At 48.6% G+C, this 19,879-nt stretch overlaps 1 long non-coding RNA gene across 1 annotated transcript; it reads left to right on the top strand.

Moving 5' to 3' along the window:
* The first annotated feature begins 785 nt into the window (after window positions 1-785).
* Window positions 786-19,637, top strand: LOC127059145 (uncharacterized). The gene is made up of 3 exons (XR_007776623.1): window positions 786-914; window positions 18,880-19,212; window positions 19,296-19,637. It is a non-coding gene; the product is annotated as an uncharacterized LOC127059145 (long non-coding RNA).
* Window positions 19,638-19,879: the final 242 nt, after the last annotated feature.

Genomic DNA, 19,879 nt, shown 5'->3' with positions numbered 1-19,879 from the left:
GCACTGGGTGTTTGTATATCCCTGTCCAAGCCTCTTCTGTCCACGTGTCCTGTGTCCATACTATTCCCAAGGATGATAGGGAAGACACCCTGCTCCAGGCTGACTGCTTTCTGAACAAGGAGCATCATTGCAGTGTCACCTGCTTGGTAGGGTTTCAGCAAGGGGACCACATTGGTGGGACACCTCCTCCACCAAGGTGGGACCATGGAGGTTTCCGGGGAGGGGTTTTGCTAGGTGACACCTATCCCCTGCACCTGTGGTGAGGGAGGAGTCACAGGAGAGAGCCTGTCCACTGCAGAGGAGCAGCAGGATCCCCAGCACGAGAGCCAGCTTTTGTCCCCTGCCCAACTCGGGGGCACAGCACTGGTATTGTCCCAGGACTGCCTGGGAAAATGGGAGGGGTTCCCTGTGAAATCTTTCCATACAGTAAAACAACGTCACAGCTGGGGAGCAAGGAGGGGACGATACAGACATTCGAAAAAATACACATACACACCCCCCAGCCAAACAATACCCACAGTGTGCTGAGGGAAAGGGACACCCATGAATTGGGAGTTTGATAAGGATTTTCTCCTGCGCGCGCCTGCTCTCTCAACGGCCCCTTCAGTTTTCCCAACAACCCCCCCTTCTTCCCTTTCTGGCTTTCTTGTTTGGGCCTTAAACAGTGCACAGTCTTTGTTCAGGATACAGGTGAATGACAATCATGTGATTAACACACACTCGCACACACACACGCATGCACATAAAAAGCTTTTTAAGAGCGTCCAGCTTGCTCCAGACCCAAAGACGGGAGAGGAAGCCCAGGCTAGGAGGAGCTGAGGCAGCGGCAGTGGCCAGGATGGGGACAGCCACTGGGATGGATGAGCGGGCACCACCTCCTCTTTGCAAAATCCCCTTCATGTGGAAGTGGGCACGTGAGACAATGAGGGGCAGATGGTTGGGGTGGGGGGGGAATGGTCTGGGATTTGGGGGTGGGAGGGGGTCTTGCCCCTGCTGCCTTCTTGCCTGTGCCAGCCAGGTTGGTGTGGATTTGCTGTGGCTGTATTCCCCCCTGTGATGCAGTGGGAATAACAGGGAATGGCCATACCAACATCATGTTAGGGAGAGAAACTAGGTTTCTCACACCAAAGCCAAACCTTTGTCCTACCCTATCTCCAAAGTGGGATTTGCATCTTTGATGGTATGAAGCTTGCTGCTGCTGCCTGGCGTGGCTGGTGGGCATGGCTTGGTGAGCAAGAGGAGGGGTACAGCCCTCCTACTGCAAAGGGGGTCTGTCTGCCTGCCCGTGAGGAGAAAGAGGGAGGCAGAGGACCAGGCAACCCAGACGGTCATTGGAGGGTTGAAGATGTCAGGGACAGCTGACCCACACTGGAAGTCCCACTATCCCAGTCAGAAATAGTATACCAAACATCCACAGTGCATGTCCCGTTTGGTGTGAAGATGCCACTGGGCCTTATCACACCTCATCATCATGGCCATGGGATAGCTGGGAAGCTCGTTACTCAGTCCTGGGGGCCAGTGGAAGCTAATGGTCAGGTGGCCATTTGACCCCTGCTCATTTTTGACACAGAGGAAGTCATGAGAAAATTGGAAAAACTAGAAAGGTTTCAAACTGTTACCCTTTTTATTTGATGATTGCATAAGCGTGATGCTCTGAGAAAAAGCAGGGAGGAGCAAAGGGAAAGACCACTATAATGTCTGGAAAACCTGTGAGTCTGCAGATGGTCTGACTCGTGAGACATCATGGGACATGACTGATGACAGCCTGAGAGAGATCAGGACCAGGTCGTACCCTTTGCTGGAGCACCCAAGCCCAGCCCTGTCTCCACCACTTCCTCGTGCACTTCTCTCCAAATTCCTCTCCCATCCAGTGTCATGACTGCTCTCCCAGGCTCCCAGAGTGTGGGTCATTTTCAAGGCTTGTCTATGAACAAGAGGAAGCAGAGGGTCCCTGAAGGCCATGTTTGTGTCACCCTCCTCAATTCTGTGTCTGCTACACTCTCCAAAGAGCCCTTTGATTTGCCTTGTGCCATAGGCAGCCTTCCAACTGAGAGCTGGGCACAGAAGCCACTACTGGGCTCTGATCTTCATCACCCCTCACTGTTCTCGGCTGAAGCTTCCACTGTTAGTCCTAGAACCTTCCAGGTGCCTCTGAGCTTCCAGTTGTGGGCATGATGAACTGGTTGTTTGCCATGCAGCCTGGGGAGAAAGGAAGTGGTGTGGGTCAGTCAGGAAATTCAGAGTTGCCTGCAGCCCTACCTGGGTTTTGGCAGCACCACACAGCATCCATGTGGTTACAGGACAGCTGCAGGGACTGTGCAGGAAGTTTTGCCATGGGATATCAGGGGAAACACAAGGTAGGCAGTGCCTGGAGTTGTTTACTGGTGGGCTGTTTGACAATCCAGTGTCCTGTGCAGGCAGCTAAAGAAATGTGACAGTGGCTGCCCTCCTCCAGGATTATCATTCTGCATGGGCAACAAAGCCTGGATGGTGCTGGTTGGTGCATAACCCTGCAGTCCCATCACCTCAGGAGGGGTGTGAGTCCTCAGGTGCATAACCTTGCAGTCCCATCACCTCAGGAGGGGTGTGAGTCCTCAGGAAGTTCTCTGGGGACCGAGTCTGGGATGTGCTTGTAGAGTCCTGCCTGGCTCTAGAGCAGGAGTAAAACCTGTTCTCTCTCCAAGGGATGGTGCAGAACACCACAGGTGCAGGATACCATAATGTTGCTACCACTGATGCATGGCCTTGATGTGGCCAAGCAGACTTTGCTCAGCTGCATTTTTTGTTCTAAAGCAGTGGATTACAGTGCCAGCTGCTCCAGAGAGAAGGTGTAGGAAACACCTTGTGGAAAGTAGGGAGGAGGATAATTTCTGAACATTGCAAAGACCCCAGGCAGCTCCTGGCCTGTCATCTTGGCTAGTCTAATTTTTCATTGGCACGGCAAGGACCTGTGATGGCTAAACGGGACAATTTTCCTGCATTACTGAGGTCTGGGAAGATCAAAGAGGAGTGGGGCAAGCATGTCTGTCTGCTACCTGCTTTGATAGATGGCACAGAGCCTGCCTGGCTGTTAACCCTTGCATCTCCTGCTGGAGAGGACAGGTGTACTTCCAAAAGGCTTACCCCAAAAAGCATGCACTGAAGGGGTAGAGCTGGGGGAGAAAGACCAGGTTGCCTGTTCTTGGATGGAGCCTGGCATATCCAGTGTTGTGTAATGGAGGGAGCTGGATGCTCTCGGCCTACACACCAGGTGAAAGATGCCTAGAGGGGAAAAGAAGGGAATTGTACAAGATTGGGCAGAACAACCAGAAAAGGGGATCCTCCCAATGGGACCTGTGTCTGTAGCAGTGCTGAGTGACTCCAGTGGGCTCACTCTGTGGTGGTCAAGGTGGCTCCAGGGTGATCTTCACTTCTGCTAGTCCCCTGGATGCAGGGAGGCTCCTGGGGAGCCAGGGGAAGGGTTAAGTCAGGAAGGCTTCAGCCTGCTGCCTTGGCCCCTGTAATTCCTCCAGAGAGTAGGACTGGGAGAACAAGGAGCCCTTTCTGTTCACAGGAATTAATAGCAAAGAGTCATCTGGGGTGTCATTCAAGCCCTGATCAGCTCCCAGAGGAATGTGAGGGAGAATGAGTGAGGGAGCACAGCCTCAAGGCACCAGAGCTAGGGCAGGAGCAGTTTGGCTGGTAACCAGAGTTACAGCCAGCATTTGGGCAGTGGGACTGTCTTCCTCTTTACCCCAGCCTCCATGTCCCCTCTGCCCTCTGCAGGGGCTCAGCCTGACACCCGTATCCAAAGGGCTCTCAAGCTTCTCCCTTGTTACCCATCTCTTCTTCCCATGGAGGGGTGAGATATCCCAGCCCACCAACACAGCCTGCCCTCTGCTGAGCCTGGAGGGATGCGCCAGGCAACCAGGGGCCAGCACAGCCCCACTGCTCTTACAGTGGATGTGAGCTCCAGCAGACATCCCCTTTCCAGGGCTGTCTCACCACCCCCAGCCTGTGATGGCAATGTTGTCCTCCCAAGCAAGCTTGCCCATGGAGAAGGTCTCCAGGGAACACTCAAGCACAGCTTGGGATATGGGGCTGTACCTCAGGGTTCAAAGTTCACTGCTGAAGCCTTTGCTACTGCAATGGCTCACTCAAACTCACCTGGTCACTGCATTTTCAGGAGAAAAAGATCAGTCTAAGGATTTATTATGCTGCTGTTTCATGGTGCTGCTTCATGGCTACACAGGAAGGCTTGAAAATATTGCATGATGACCCTGCAGCTTTGCCTGTAGTGGCAACCAGCTCTGGTGAGCCAAGGAGAGATTTTGGACACATCTCTACTTTCCTGAGAAGGAGATCTTGGAGTGATCCTCTGCCATGACCCCCTGCCTCCTCTCTGCCCAGCTGCATCAGGAGCAGCACATGTGGAAACACCTGGTAGCACAGGGTGACTTTTGGCTCTGTTGACGTAACGTGGTCAACTCTACCATGTGAAATACAGAACCTCCAGGTCAGCTCTCAGTATGTGTATAGCCACAGCATGGACAGCAACCCGAGCTCACCAGCCTGGCAGCAAGTGTAGGTGAGGCAGAGGGTGACCTGCATGCAGTGCAAACAGAGCTGTGCTGGAGTCATGAGTTGCTTTTGCTGGCCAAAACATATCTCACCAAAGCCTCCCCTCCTCCCCCCAGCACCAGGTCAGTGTAAAACCAGGCTTAAGCACCAGCCTGTGTCTCAGCATCCTCTGGGAGATGCGTGGTGCCACTGGGATGGACTCTGCCCGTGCCCCACTCCCTGTGCCACCACCACTGCCACAATGAGCGCGCCTTGTCATAGAGGGGTTAATAAATGATGCAAGAAAGAAGCCCTTTAATGCACAGTGACCTTTGGCCTTTCATAAATCACAGTGTTGGGCTGCAAGTACGCAGGGGGCACGAGGCGTTTGGGGGAGAGGATGGGAGGGGGTCCATGCAGCTGCGCCACGGAGTTGACATTGTTCCCACCATCACTAAAGTGCAACAAATCCCTCTATTGTGTTCCTGGTTTATCTGGTTCCTCTTGTTTATTAGCAGAGGTTGTTTGGCGCTGACTCCAGCCCTGGGCGGGTGGAAAGAGTGTTGGCACGCACCAGAGAAGGGGAGGGAGGGAGTGGGGGGGATTGGGACTGGAGGACGAGAGCAGTTCATCAATGGCTGTATTGTCCCATCTTTTTTGTTGCTCCTGTAATGATATGTTCGAAAAAAGGGGATTAAAAAAAAAAAAAGGCGGGGGTGCGGGGAGACGAGAGAGGGAGAGAAAGACAAACTGCACAGAAGGACTCGATAAGAATGGCCGGTCTGGGCCCACAGCGGATGCTGTTGCAGCTGGGGAGGATGGGTCGGGACAGAGCCGCGACGGGGCTGCTCTGTGCCTTTATGCTGCTTATTCAGGTCGGGAGTCGTGAGCCCCAGTGGCTCAGGCTGGACCCACCCGTGCCAACTCTATTCATGGGCAGCCGGGCCACGTGCACATGGCAGGGAGGCAGGGGTAGCAGGAGTGAGGAGTTGGGGCTGGCGAGGAAGTGGGAGGAAGGCTAATCCTCACGTCCCTCGAGACAACCTGGCTTTGTACAGAAGAGGCAGTTGTGGGGCACAGCATCTTCTCAAAACACTGTCAGTGCCCTTCATCCTGCTTGTTTGTTGTCCCCCAACATACCCAGCCATTATAAGATGTAGTAGAGCCACTTCCCAAATTAGCAGGGATTTTCTTGAATCCAGACTTTGCTTATGCTTGCATTTTTTCCCTGGAGGTGTCTATGGGCACATGCCCATGAAGAGCTCCACTGGTTTTCATGGAGATCAGTGTGACAGTGCTCCCAGAGACTGATGGAAAATGGTAACACTTTGGTTGCCGCTTTGCTTGAAGGTCATTGCCAGCAGAGTAAAAGTGCCATAGGCACAGGGGCTTTGCTCTTCATTGCTCTGCCTGTTGCTACCAATGGAGCTGAAGGAATGCAAACATCCCTAAGAGGAGCACATCCCTCCGTAAAGAGCCTCATTGAGATCAAAGTGAAATTTATTGACAGAAGAGTGAAATTCTGTCCAGGATGCATAAGGGCATTTTTTAGCCCATTTCAGGCCACTGCTGTCTGGTTTTATTACAACCACACTGTCTATTTCTGCTCCAGTGACTCCACCACTTCAGAGGTGTCAGGTAGGGCCATGTTGATCTGAACATGCATAGGAGCTCAATGGTAATTATTAATTTTTATTTCAAATGGCATAACTCAGAGATTGAAACATTATTCTGAACTTCAAATAGCAAGTTTTATTTCAAGGTTTTAGGGTCTTGTGACTGACCTCTCACCTTTCAGCCTGGGTCAAGTTTTAAATGCAAAATGTTGGCTTGAAACAAAATGTCAGAAACTCACTTTGAAAATGCCCATTCACAGCATTTTGGCATTTAGAAAAGAATAATTCAGGAAGATTGTGTTGAAATGAAATGTTTTGATATTTTAAAAATCCGTCTCCCACACTCACTTTCCAATCAAAAGTGCTTGTTGAATTATGTCTGAATTTGCAACTTCATTCCCTTGAACTCCCATTTCTTAGCAAATTATTTACTAATAAATGCTCCCCTGGTACCAGTCATTCCCACCCAATGATGCCACATCCTTGCTGTAACTGGAGGGTCTCAGGGTCTCCACAAAGTGGTGGAGCGTGCTTTGATTCCTGGTTTCCCTGAGTCCCACCTGATGGCTTGCCATCAGTCTATGTCACCCACTCCATGAAGATCAGCCAGGAAGCCCAGCACTGGCACCACCCTTTGTGGCCTTAGAAATGAAGGTCAAGTTCATGGAACATGGTCCCAGAAGTTTGTGTGGTGGCAACCCAGGGTGTTTCTAGAGGGACATATGAGCAGTGGCAGGGATGTGAAGGTCTGAGAGGATGGAGCAAGACAGATGCCCCTCATCACAGGGATATATGTCAGTGCATGCAGAAGAACCTCTTTCACCTGAGTGGAAAATGAAGTGTGTCAAAGCCAAGAAGGATTGATGACTTGATTAAAGTTAACATTTTTCATCCTCCCTTCTCCTATGTAAACCTAAAATGAGAGAGTGAATGGCCATAAAGAAATGTGTAAGGTAATGATGACAAGCTAGTTGCCAGCAGCTTCCCAACCCTTCATTTAAAGAGTGGTTCAGCTCCCTACCCCGTCCTCTGCTCATCACACCTCCTCAAGAAAAGTTTGATGAGTTTCTCCACTATAGGAAATTCTCAAACTGGATTCTGGCTTCCCTCATCAGATCCTGCACTGTATCCAGCAGTTACTTCCATATTCAGTGTTCACTAAAGCATCTTCATGAAACCTCTGAAAAGAAAAAAGGAATAAGCAAGATTCAAAGCATGCATAGGCAATTGTCCAAGCAACTAGACCAGAGGGAATGGGCAGAAATTGATGCATAGGAAGTTCCACCTGAACATGAGGGAGAATTTCTTTACTGTGCAGGTGACCATGCACTGGAACTGGCTGCCAAGGGAGGCTGTGGAGTTTCCTCACCTTCCAGAAGTGTCTGGACACAATCCTGTGCCATGTACTTTGGGATGAGCCTGCATGAGTTGGGAGGTTGGTGCAGATGACCCACTGTGGTCCCTTCCATCCTGACCCATTGTGTGAATCTGTGAAAAATTCTCAGCAGCAGTCAATATCACCTCTTGTTCAGATAAATCATCCAGGTCCACTTGTCCTTCCTGTCCTCCAGTCCAGTGCGAGGGGACTTTGCAGGACTTCTGGATTACAAACTTGAAGAGTTACAGAGTTTTCCTTGAAAACATTTGGTCACATGATGAGTGTTACAGCAACCTGGAAATAGTTTTCTTCGACCAACTTGAACTGGTGGCAATATCAATCCTACACCTGAGCTGGACAGTCATGGGAATGTATTGACACCAAATCCCATCTGACATTCTCCTGTCTCTCTTTTCTCATGGCCAGTCTAAACTTAGCTTAACATAAGGCTACCTCCTAGTCTCACCAGCCCTCACAGCAGGTGACACTGGTGACTTTGAAGAAGTTAGTGTCTGCCCAAAATAGGCCACGACATGTGACAGAAAGGACAGAGCACTGGGACCTGGATTTATGCAGGCAAGTGCACCCCTGAGTGTCCTCAAAGGCAAAGCCTACCTGAGCTGCTTCCTCTGCAGACAGCATCTCGATCACTCTGCAGATGTCCCCAGGAGCATTCAGTCAGCAGTGGTGAGGACAAGTCAGGCTGCCCCAAGACTGTACCTGCAAAGTGCTGTAGTTGGCAGCAGGACCACCTCTCTGTCCACATCAGCAGGTAATGGAAAATAAATAAATGCATGCATGTGAAGAGGATGTCTCATCCCAGACCATGTGGAAGTCACTCCCTGGACTCTGAGGTCTCAGCTGTGCTCAGGGTAGGCCTGACTACTTTCAGTGGCATCCCTTGAGGCAGGGACAAGATTGTGGCAGTCACCATGAACTTCACAGTCCAAGCTGTTGTCAAGAATCTTATCACTAGGTTTTGCTTCCCAAACTCCAGGGAAATTCAAGGAATCATTTTTCTGCCAGCAATGGTCTGGGAGTTTTTAAAAGGGTGTCAGCCTCAAGCTGGAAATTCTTAACAAGCCCAGATCAATTTCTTAATCAAGAGGTACATTTGGGATGTTTAAAACCTAAGTGCCACCTCTTGGAAAGAGCACAGGCTCTGCTCCTCAAAGACAGTCGAACCCTGTGCACTTTGCCCAGGAGCAGGAGAGGAGTCACAGCCCCCGGCACTCATGACACGGTGACTAGAGGAGCATGGCACTGCTGGCGGGGCACCCGGGCCCAGATGGCCCAGCTGAACCTGCGGGTGGCAGGGGTGGCAGGGCTCCCCGGCACCGCCGGCTGCACCAGCGCCTGCTCCCACGCTGTCCGCAGCACAGCTGTCTGTGCCCCCTCTTCGCCCTGCCCCCCAGGAGACATCGTGGTCCCCTGACCACCAAGGTGGCCCCTCTCTCAGGAGTGCCCTGGCTCACTGGTCAGCTCTGTTTGAATGGTGGCATGAGAATTTCTCCCTCGTTCGCACAATCATCTTGCCGTGCACCACCCCCGCCCCCAGCCATCAATATCCTCCTTCCCTGCCTCCCTCCTCCTTCCCCGCCGCCTCCCCCTTCTCTCCCTGGAACTTCCCTGCAGCTGCAGAGCTGGCCAGACAATCGGGTGTTTTAGAGAAATACATTTTTGGGCTAATTTGCCATGCATAAGTGTTTCTCTTACCCTTTAAAGGCAGGGAACAAAGAGCACATTCTCTGGGAGCTCTGCCCTGTTGAGAGCAGTCCTGCAGCTGTACAGCACTGTGCTACCCTCCTTGCTCCTGCTCCACTCCCTGCTAGCTGTGTAAGGAGATGGGGCTCTGCTTCTCCCTGGGACCACATCTCCTACCCATCACTACACATTTCTTTCTGTTTTGGTTTCTTTTTCTTTTCTCTTTTCTTTTCTTTCTTTCTTTTTTCTGTTCTTTTCTTTTCTTTTTTGCTTTTCTTTTCTTTTTCTTTTCTTCTTTCTTTTCTTTTCTTTCTTCTTTTTCTTTTCTTTTTTTCTTTTTTTTTCTTTTCTTTCTTTCTTTTCTTTTCTTCTTTTCTTTTCTTTTCTTCATTTGTTTTTTCCTTTTTTTAAGCAGAGACAGAGCAAGAGCAGAGGGAAAGGATTTGGCAGCACTGTGACATAGACTAATTTCCAGATCCTCCAGGTAGAATCTTTTATGTTGAGACATCATTTATTTGGAAACAGTCTTAGTTTTCCTTTATTTGGGGTTTAATTCTATGTTGAAATATTTTACTCCCTTGATAGGTAACATTGTGGCAATGTCTTACACACACTATATTAGACTGGATGAAATTTTGTTCTATTGAGGAAACTTAGTCAAAATGTAAATCCTATGAGAGGTTTTCAGGTCGTGTTTTCTCACTTCAAACACTGTTTGCCATCCCTGCCTATCCCTTGAACTGTTTATGGTCAGGTTAAGTGGACTTTGAACAACATGGTCTAGTGGGCGGCATCCCAGCCCATGGCAGGGGAAGTGGAACTAGATGATCTTTAATGCCTCTTCCTGACCCCACCATTCTATGATTCCATGATTCTATGATTCCTGGCTAGGGAATTTCTCAGACAGGATGATTTTCCTTTTTAGGGCTAGTAATTAACAGATTTGGCCTGGTGGATCAAACTGGGAAGAAGATGGAGATGTTCTGCTATGAATCCCTCCCAGGTTGTGGAGCAGGAGATAGCCTGGAGCAGCTGGACACTGAGGAACTAAAGATTTTTGTCAGCTTTTTGGGAATCCCATTTCAGCACTTGCTGAATAATAATTTTCCTGTCCATGGAAAGCTGGTCCAGAAAACAGCTTGCCAAGTGGTAAGAAGTCTCTGGTATAAGAGAAACAGGGCTTTGAAACCAGGCATAGTGAAATTACTCACACCAGTTCAGCAGCACTGTATCAAGGCAAACTCTTTCCATTGAACCCACTCCCAACTGCTGTAAATATAAACTTAGTCCAAACCAGTCCCATTTTCAGATCCAGATTCAACACAGCCTAAGGCAGCTAACAGGGAGAGAAGAGAAGAGGGAGAGGAGAGGAGAGTGAGCGGAGAGGAGGAGTGCAGCCAGTAGAGGTGCACAGGGAGGAGTGCATGCAAGAAGAGGTAAAGGTCTTATGAACTCTGGATTCAGATCCTGAGCTTCTAAGCTAGGAAAAGGCAGCTTAGAGAAAATGATAGCCAGAGGAATTTATGGTAGAAGAAGGTGTAATCAACAATAGCACCCAAGTGCTAGGACAATGGGACAGGTTGAGCCTCACCTGGCACAGCCCAATAAATCCCTCAGTTCTTTCCTGGCTCTGAGTTCTTTGCACTCAGCAAGGTTGGTTGGCATATGCACCTAGGACCTCAGTTACAATAGGAGGCCGTGAGTGGAGCCAAGGCTCAAAGACCTGCATTAATTGACAATGCAGGTTCACAGAACACCACCTGCTCTTAGCTCAGCTGATGTCTCAATGTTCTGAAATTCCTGCTTTGCTGTGCCATTGTGAATGAGTTAGTTGTATGAGGCAGCAGTGGAGAACTTTAAGCTTTTTTAGTTTAAAAAACTCCAGAACTCTCTCTTCTGACCTTACAAGTAACTCCAGTAAGTGCCCACCAGGTATTAAAACCATACTGCCAAGAAAAAGACAATTTCTGCCAGGCTCTCCTGCAATAGTGAAAATCCCATTGAGCAATGGCTTTAATAATATTTAACATCCCCTCTGGGTAAATGTCCTTCAATTTTTAGGAGACTGAATTTGCAAATTCCCCTGGTGGGCTTGCTGGGGACATCACACAGCACAGGTGGTCTGAGTAGCACAGGTTGGTTGAATGCCAGCACCAAGTGCCAATGCATCTACCCCAAAGCCCTGGGTGAGGTTAGTGGGAGCAAAATCTAACTCCAGCTTTTGAGGTTGCCATCTCAGTAAAACAGAGAGAGAGACGGAAAGGGAGCAAGAAGGTTAGGGAGTGGGGGAGGGCTGGGAGCCTGCAGACTTCTGTTGCCACATGATTTTCCTGGTTTCCAAGCTGCTGCTCCAACAGACATGCACAAGTCCCATGTGATGGCTCATTTACGAAAGCACAGTTGTAAGGCTGTTTGCATCTCATATCTGCTTGGCAGCCCACTCCACCACGGGCTCCAGGGGCACCCACTGCATCCTCCCCATCTGCACCATCAGGCCAGGTGGATGGGTGATCCATGATGGGAGGACACTGCTGCTGAGCTGCTGAGACGATGAAGCAGAGAGGAGAAAGTCTTTCCATTGCTCTTTGCACCCGTTTACCTGGCATTGTGTTAGGAGGCTCCAGAGGCAGGGTGCTGTCCCTCCTGCACTTTCATGAGGGAAAGAAGCTTGCTTTGAGATATATCTTGCTCCTTTAGAGCACCCAGAAGCAAGCTTGCAGTCAAAGTGACACAGCATATGCTGGTATTCCAATGTTTACCTTCAAATAGGTGCAGATTCTTTTTATTTGAGTGGAGCTTTTTCTGGTCCTTTGAGTCCAGAGTCTTCTTTCATCCAAATACCCACTCAATTAAAGAGGAAAATTCCTTATAAATAATGTGGAGGAGGCAGTGAATTAAAGTTGGTTGTTTCTTTGGAAATTGATGATTTGGCATACTTTCAATCAGTTTGTACAGAGAACCCCTAACTCCAGTAAAATTGTTCTTAGTCAAAGAGAGGACCAAGACATGAGCAAGAGAGACACAATATGTGAGGAGAGAGTTTTTGAATGTCAGCAATAGAACCTGAATTCACAGAGGCTGTGATGGGACAAGATTATGCTGTAGTAAACCATATATTTTAGTTTTTGAAGGTCAGCAATAGAACCTGAATTCACAGAGGCTGTGATGGGACAAGATTATGCTGTAGTAAACCATATATTTTAGGAGTGGTGTTTTCCTTACTCCATAGCATCCCTAGGAAAAACATCAACCAAAAAGTCATCACCTCATATGCTGCAAAAACCTCTCTGGTGATCTCTTCCAAAACCAAAGTTCCAATGAAGAAAGGATATCTGACATTTTAAAACTTCAGTATGGTCAAACCACCCAGCATCATCCCTAGCTCCTCTTTCCAGACAGCCGACTGTTGTTTTAAATTGCCCAAGAGCCAAGACTGCTATCTCTCCACACAGATTATATCTCCCGTGGCCATGCCTCTTTCCTTCACACTCAGTAAATTGCCTCCATGAAGGGTTAATTCAACCAGGGCCTTTTACTCCAAGTTGTTTTCCAAGTAGCTGAGAGAATAGGTCTCTTGTTACAAACATGGCTTCTGGGCATTTGGTGATGCTTTCCCTTTTCTCTCTCTGTACCACAAAAGAATCTTTTGTTCTGTCTCTCTGTCTCATTTACTCTCCCCCACCCTGCTCTAGTCTCTTCCCTCCATTGGCTGCCAAGTGACTAAGGAATGGCAAAAAATGACCATAGCTTGGTCATGGCAAATATTTCTTCACCTATTATCTGATAGAGACCTTGAGCATCCATGTGAAGGCCCCTCTGCTTCCACTGGGCTTCTCTTAGAGATGGGGAAGAATGAGTCAGACACGACAGGGCAGGATATAAATTGAATCAGCCCAACATGCTAATGGAAATATCTTGCAAATTGACTCACGGTGCCTGTTTCAGGAAAATCAAATGATAGGGACCCAGCACTGGCAGGAATCAAGCAGCAGCTACAATGGGCCTAAATTTTTATGGGAACTCAGCATTTTTCATAAATGGGAGGCACAAAAAAAGTCTCTTTCTTGCCTACACATTTACCGATTCAGTTGGTTGTAAGCTGGAGCTGACACTCTCTATTGGATGGTATTGTTACATAGTTTCCCTGCACTGTTGCTGTAAATCTTCTTGTGCATGATCTCCCACCACAGAAAAGTTGTGGCAAATCCCCATGAACATCATGTCTTCCCACACCCCATTGAAATTATACTTCAGGCATTCCCACAGGCATCCTTCCAGTTATAGTCTCCTTGCACATACTGTTTCACTGAGTCACCTTACACGCACACAGATATGTAAAAGATCACATGATGCCAAAGTCACTGCAACTTCTACAATGACCTTTCTGCAAGAGAAACAATTCCTTAGCCAAATTCCCACCTCCTTTCCTTTCATAGCATTTGGGTATATACTTCACTGATACTGTGTTGTGCAACAAAATAAAATTCTTCATTCTCACCTGATGCAAATCTTTCTGCCCTTCTGCTCACCTTCTTCTCTACTGACCCTCTTCACTCCTCTGACCACCCTTTGTCCTGAGTCGATCTCAGTCCACGTCATGTGTTAGATTAACATGGCATATGCTGCCTGTGTCCATCTGCCAAGCTTTCTGCACTCTTCTCCCATTTAGTGCCTTCACTATTTTGGAAGGTCCTTGAAACAATTATTAAATTTCAGCCCTAGCCATATCCCGCACACACACATACAAAGCTGTGGATGTAAGGCATTATGCAGGGCATTTTTACTCCTGTAGAGAAGGGGAATGGACTACAGATGAAAGGGCCATTATATTCCCATATTAGAAGGACTTCTTGTCTGGAGGATTTTAACCAAGCTGGTTAAAACATCATGAAAACGATGCACTGACCAACTCTTTATATTCGTACGGCTCTGCCCACAATAAGGATTTTTGCTTAGTCAACCATACTGTTTCAAATAAGCATGCAGAGCAGCTTTCACTGGAAAGCCTCAAGCTCACCCAATATGTAACAACAACGGAATATATAATAACCCTTTTTCCTGCCTCCTGGCTTGATAGCATCTAAATGAATCCCAATAAAGACGCAGAGATTCTTCTGCAATCTCAACTGTGCTTCACTGCTCCCACAGCAGCTCTTTTGTAGACGATGCTCGCCAGGACATTGATCATCTCCATCACTAAAGACAACCAAAGCACCCTGACATGAAGAATTTTACTCTTGTCAAAAAAACAAGTCCCTGGAAAATCCAGAAACTTGTTAATTCCGATGTTGTGCATCTAACGCTGCAAATTTAAACCTCTCCACCAAACAGTGCCTCTGATGAAGCAATGTATTGCTGGATAGTCTTGGAATTGTCCACTAAATAATGGTGAAAGTTTAAGGAAAAGGCTTTGCCTCTCCCTGCTTCAATTCTCCTTCACATGGTGGGATGCCACACTCTTGATACAAAGACTCTAATCAAAGGCATTACACTGTCTGGAGAGCCCCATCATGGTCATCTTTGCACTTTGTGAAGACCAAGAGGTCAGCTGTTGGATTCCCTTCGGAAAAAAGAATCTACCACCATCTCTTTCACAAATGAGAAGCCCAAGGATGGATTATGGATTCTTACTTAGATAATTTTGGATGAATCAAAAAAAGAGAGGAGGGTTAGCTGGATGTCTAAATAAAGCCAATGAGATCACATGTTCCGCCTTTTTATCTGCTTTTCTCTTTCTGCTTTGGGACAACAAAGCTTCCTTTGATACAGAAGAAGAGGGGGGTAGGGACAGTGGGGAGAGGGGGTGCCAGACTCACCCCAATGGCCCCCGGTCACTTATCCATGCTCCTTAATGTGATGTTCCCACTGACAGGGACAGAAAAAACCAGTGATCTCATGATTCCAGAAACGATTCACACAAACAGCCCTGGGAGATCAGGGGTGAAGGGGACAGGAAAGAGGGATTAAGGATGAGTGAGGAAAAGCAAGAATGGGAGAGGAAAGGGTAGGAGTGATAGGGAGAGGGAACAAGGGAAGCAACACCTTGGGGGACAACTGTGCATGAAGGTAGAAACTGAAGGTCAGACTCCATAAGAGAATGTGTGGTAGGGGTTGTAGAGAAAAGGAGAAGAAAAAGGAGTCTTCAGACCAAGGGTAACAGGACTGGTGGAAGAAGATTGTGTGTGAGGTGTGACACTGTATGGCAGGACTTGAGGGTAGGGTCAGGGATATGAATTGACCTGAGTTGTCTAAATGTGGGAAAAGGGAGGCTAGGCTCAGAGAGAGTATGGTGGGATGAGGAACAAGGGCTTGATATGAGGATGAGAAGGAAAGGAGGAAGAATTACCTATGAGATTAGGAGCAGAAGAAATAAGACTTGCTGAAACTTGCTTCTTCTGCATATTGCTACACAGAACCAGGTCACCAAATCTGCCAAGAGAATAAAACTGATCTCTCTCAGTCCCAGGCCCAACAGATGCCAGACAGATTTATTACCTGAGGCATTCAGCCATGTCCAAAGGAGGCAGCCTGGTTTGCACTTTCGTTGGGCTGATCTCACTGAAGGAAAACTTCACTCCTGCACAGAAGAGCACTATCTGTGTATTACACATCACCTGCCAGCAGCCATTTCATTCAGCCTTCATTATTTCCTTCCTTCATGAGCTTTTATTAGTCCTTCCCTTCTCCCCTCCCTCCATCCTTGCTTGCCACCTTGCCACAGAGAGACAAGAGATCACCACAGCTGGCAGGCGACATCCCTTCTTCTCCATCTCCCCAGGGGACCTGTCACCCAGCAGCAACTTGCCCCTAACCAGCAAAGCAGCCACAGAACGGCAGGAGATTCTTTAGCCCACAGGAATCCTGATGGAGATGGGACAAATAGTGGGATGAAAGACCAGAGAAAGAACTAAAAGAAAAAGTGTCTTTCACAACAAGCTGCCATCTCTGTGTCTCACAGCTCTCCACAGCACTGGCCTGTCCCAGGGGCTCATCACATTCCCCCCTCCTCTGTCTGCTCTGTGGCAGCTAATCAGTGACCCACTGACAGTCTCTGTCCATCACTCATCTCTGCACGCAATGGGGTAATTAAACCCTGACCCTGGGCTTCTTTTATCCATTTCCTCTTCACAGTCACTCCCCGAAATGGCAGAGGGGAGGGCCTGCTGTGGAGGCTCCTGCCCCAGCCTCCAGCTCTAATGAAGATGTGAAGCACAGAGGAAGGACTCGTTGTGAAAAGAAAGATGCTGAGGGGGCAGCCAAAGAGGTATTGAATGGTACAAGGCTTTCTACATGATTGGTGCTGAGCTCTGCTGACCCACCTCCACCAGGCAAGGCTTTGTAAACCTTTAATTCTTTATTATCATGCCCACAGGTTGTCCAGCATCCTTCCCCTGCCCAAGCACACCTACAGAAAACCTACCACTCCGCTGTATGTCTTCAGGGCAGTTCCAGGCGTGGTGTCCAGCTCAGATCTAGCAAATAAAAATCTTTCCAGAAGTCTCAATAAATCCAGCCCTAGGCTTGAACACCCACAAGATCAACACAAAGTTTCTGTCCTCCCTGGTGCAAACCGATTGTCTCCACTTGGACTAAGCCAAATGCCTCAGGCCTGACACAGGACTTTCCTCATTAAGTACCTGTAGAAGGGCAGAGGGAGGTCTCAGTGATGGGGTGAATCCCATGGAGCACAGTGGATGGACACAGGAGCTGGCTGGGACAAGGTGATGTTGCTCTTGTCTGCAAAGAAGGGCAATGGAGGATACACCCAGTGACAGACAGGAGTCACAAAATGCCAGGAAATCCTTTTTTTTTAAACTTTATTTCTCTTTCTGCTTTCTGGCACTCTGCAAAATTTATGACACAGATTGATAAACAGCCAGAAATTATCCTGAGCAATCCAGGCTCTGCTTCCTCCTCTTTACCCTGAGTGGGGAAGCTGCTTCCCTCCCACGCATGAGCAAGAAGGGCTGGGGCCACCCGGGGAAGGGCATGACGGGTAAAGCAGTGCCCCCAAACAATTAAGCACTGTCCCAGGCACTGCACACCCTTGTCCTGGGAACAAAAGAGTCACACACAAGAGACCTGACTGTGAAGCCTCCATCCGCTTTCATCACTGACCCCCAGGGCAGTCAGGGCACAAGGTCAGCCCACTTAAACTCCAAACTCGGCCAGAAATAGAGCTGGGAAGTGGGCAAGGGTGGCCAACTGAGGGGTCCCCAACCATTTGAGGGGTTCTTTGACTGAGCCATTTCATTTCATCAAAGACACATTTTTTTTCTGGGAGAAAAATGGAGAGCAGTGGGTGTGAAAGGAGTAAGGGGGAGGCAGGGTGTTCACCATGAGTTATGACCACTCTCATCAACAGTCTTTCACATTGCAGAGGTGAGGAGAGGATGGGGTAATTGGCCATGTTAGACCCATGCATAATGAGGGCAAGTCTCTGCCTGTTTCTCACCCCTCACTCTGCCACTGCTCATGAAATGTGGTCCCCCATATGCCCTGTCGCTATTCCGCTGTGGAGCTCAACATCCCACAGGCTCATCCCAAGGATCACAAGCTTTGATAGCACCTTGCCAAACCAGTAGTGCCTCTGGAATGTGCAATAGAGTGTAGTCATGCCCCTGGATTGGAAAGGTTAAAAGTTGCCTTACAAATAAAAAATAATCAGCCAAGCCAGAGCTCACGCTTTCCACCTGCAGGGTCTCAGAAAACCCATTAGGCTTTAGGTTCCTTTTAAGGTTTTTCAGGTTGCAAGTACTGATTTTGTGAGTAATGCTTTCATAGAGGTAATAGCTGTACCAGATGCCCCTGAGACCTATCTCCATGTCTGGGAGAAGAAATCTGTGGGGACAAAGTCCAGGAGCACTGAAACATGTTTGGTGCACGTGGAAATACAGTGCATCTGCCACAGAGCATTGTCCATTTCCCCCAGCTTCCCTCTGGATAAACCTTGGAGAATCCTAAATGCAGGAAATTTCAGAAGAAGGACAATAAAAACACCCAGTGAAAACAGATCCCTATTCCAGCCCAACAGGGCCATGTCCCACCTGCCCCTGTGGAGGCTGCTGCAAGTGTTCGCAGCACCCAGCAGAAGTGGGGTAGGGATAGGGCAGGCAGGCTGTGCAGTGATGGACAGGGAATACAATGCCCACACTTACTCACTGAAAGTTCCCCCAAAACAGACAACATGGCTCAAGGGGCAGCAATCAAGGAGGATGTTAGTGCAGAGTTAGTTGTGTTGACACTGAAAACAGTAGCAGAAAAGCAGCCAGAAACATGAGATTCAGCATAGCCCCAGTACACAGAAATACATCTGAGTGCCAAGAAGCCAACCAGTCATGCAACATGTGATCTGCTAGCAGACTCCTTATTACACGTGATGAAAGACAAGCAGAAGGGAGTTTTGACTCTCAGAGTCAAACTTTTAATGGATTGTGTACTTGTGGATAGAAAAATCTCTGTATGTGCAAACTAAACCCTCTTGATTAAAGCCGTATTGGTAGACTGTAAGCAGTGTGCCCAATTTTCAAGAGAAAGCTGCATTTCAATTTTTTGATACAATTAATCAGACCTATTCTTGAAAAGGAAAAGCTCCCTGCGATTTTTTTAAATGCTGGCTAACCTTACTTTTTTGGATTTTAGGTAACCATTTTCATCAGCAATTCATTACTTCTCCCCTTGGGAGGAGGCGATCAGGCGATGGATTTCTACTGTTGAGACAGAGATGGCTTTAGGGCAGATGCAGATTCATTCTCCATCTCACACAGAGAGAATCCAATCGATCTTGGACACTTTGGGGCAGCTGTGCACAAAAGGCAAGGTCAGCCAGCACACGTGTACAAAGGCTGATGCTTCAGGGATGTACTGAAGGACATGCACAGCACGCACACTTCACTGGAGCAGCACAAAACAAAGCTCATCAGACCTACAGGTTTTGGCCTTGTCAGTGTCAGCAGGTCCAGTTTTTCACCTCGGGTGAGTTCTGCTTATTGTCTTTCTTTTGAATGGCAGGAGCTGCCAGCAAAGGAAAATTCACTGCTTGTTTATCTCCCTTGCAGCTCTAGTAGCAGAAGTGGGCGGGCAGCAGGAGAAATGAGGTCCTGCATCTTCTTTCAGCCGTCTGATACCCAGCCAATGCACAAGACTCTGAGCAATCCTGTTGGGCGCAAGGAAATTATTCACGTTATGTAGGTGTTCTCCTGTGTGTGTGGAAAACGTCTTTTTCCCCTTTTGCAGCAAAATAGGAGAAATATCCCAGCTTCGCAAGCCCTAAATCCAGGCCCTCTCTTGCAGCAGCAGTTCCGAGACCTGACCACACGGTGGCGCTCCAAGCTTAGAAATGGAGCCTGGCCAGGGGCGACCCTGCACAGCCCCCGGGGACAGCACCGGGACACACGGCCCAGACCCTGCACAGCCCCCGGGAACAGCGCGGGGACAGCGCGGGACACACGGCCCCCACCCTGCTCAGCCCCCCGGGAACGCACGGAGCAGTCCCCCCGGGGCGTGGGACGGATGGCGCGCTCGAGTTCTGCCTGTGACATTTGCTTAACCAGCTCTCTGTATTAGCTGTCACGTTTGGGGAGGGTTCTGCGGGGTGACCTCTTTGCTTGCGTTGCAGGGTCTCTCTCAGGACCGCAGCACT

Source organism: Serinus canaria, chromosome 1A, assembly GCF_022539315.1.
Source record: "Serinus canaria isolate serCan28SL12 chromosome 1A, serCan2020, whole genome shotgun sequence".
NCBI lineage: Eukaryota > Metazoa > Chordata > Aves > Passeriformes > Fringillidae > Serinus > Serinus canaria.
The sequence above is the reverse complement of the archived record's forward strand: the minus strand, read 5'-3'. Positions and strand labels throughout refer to the sequence as shown.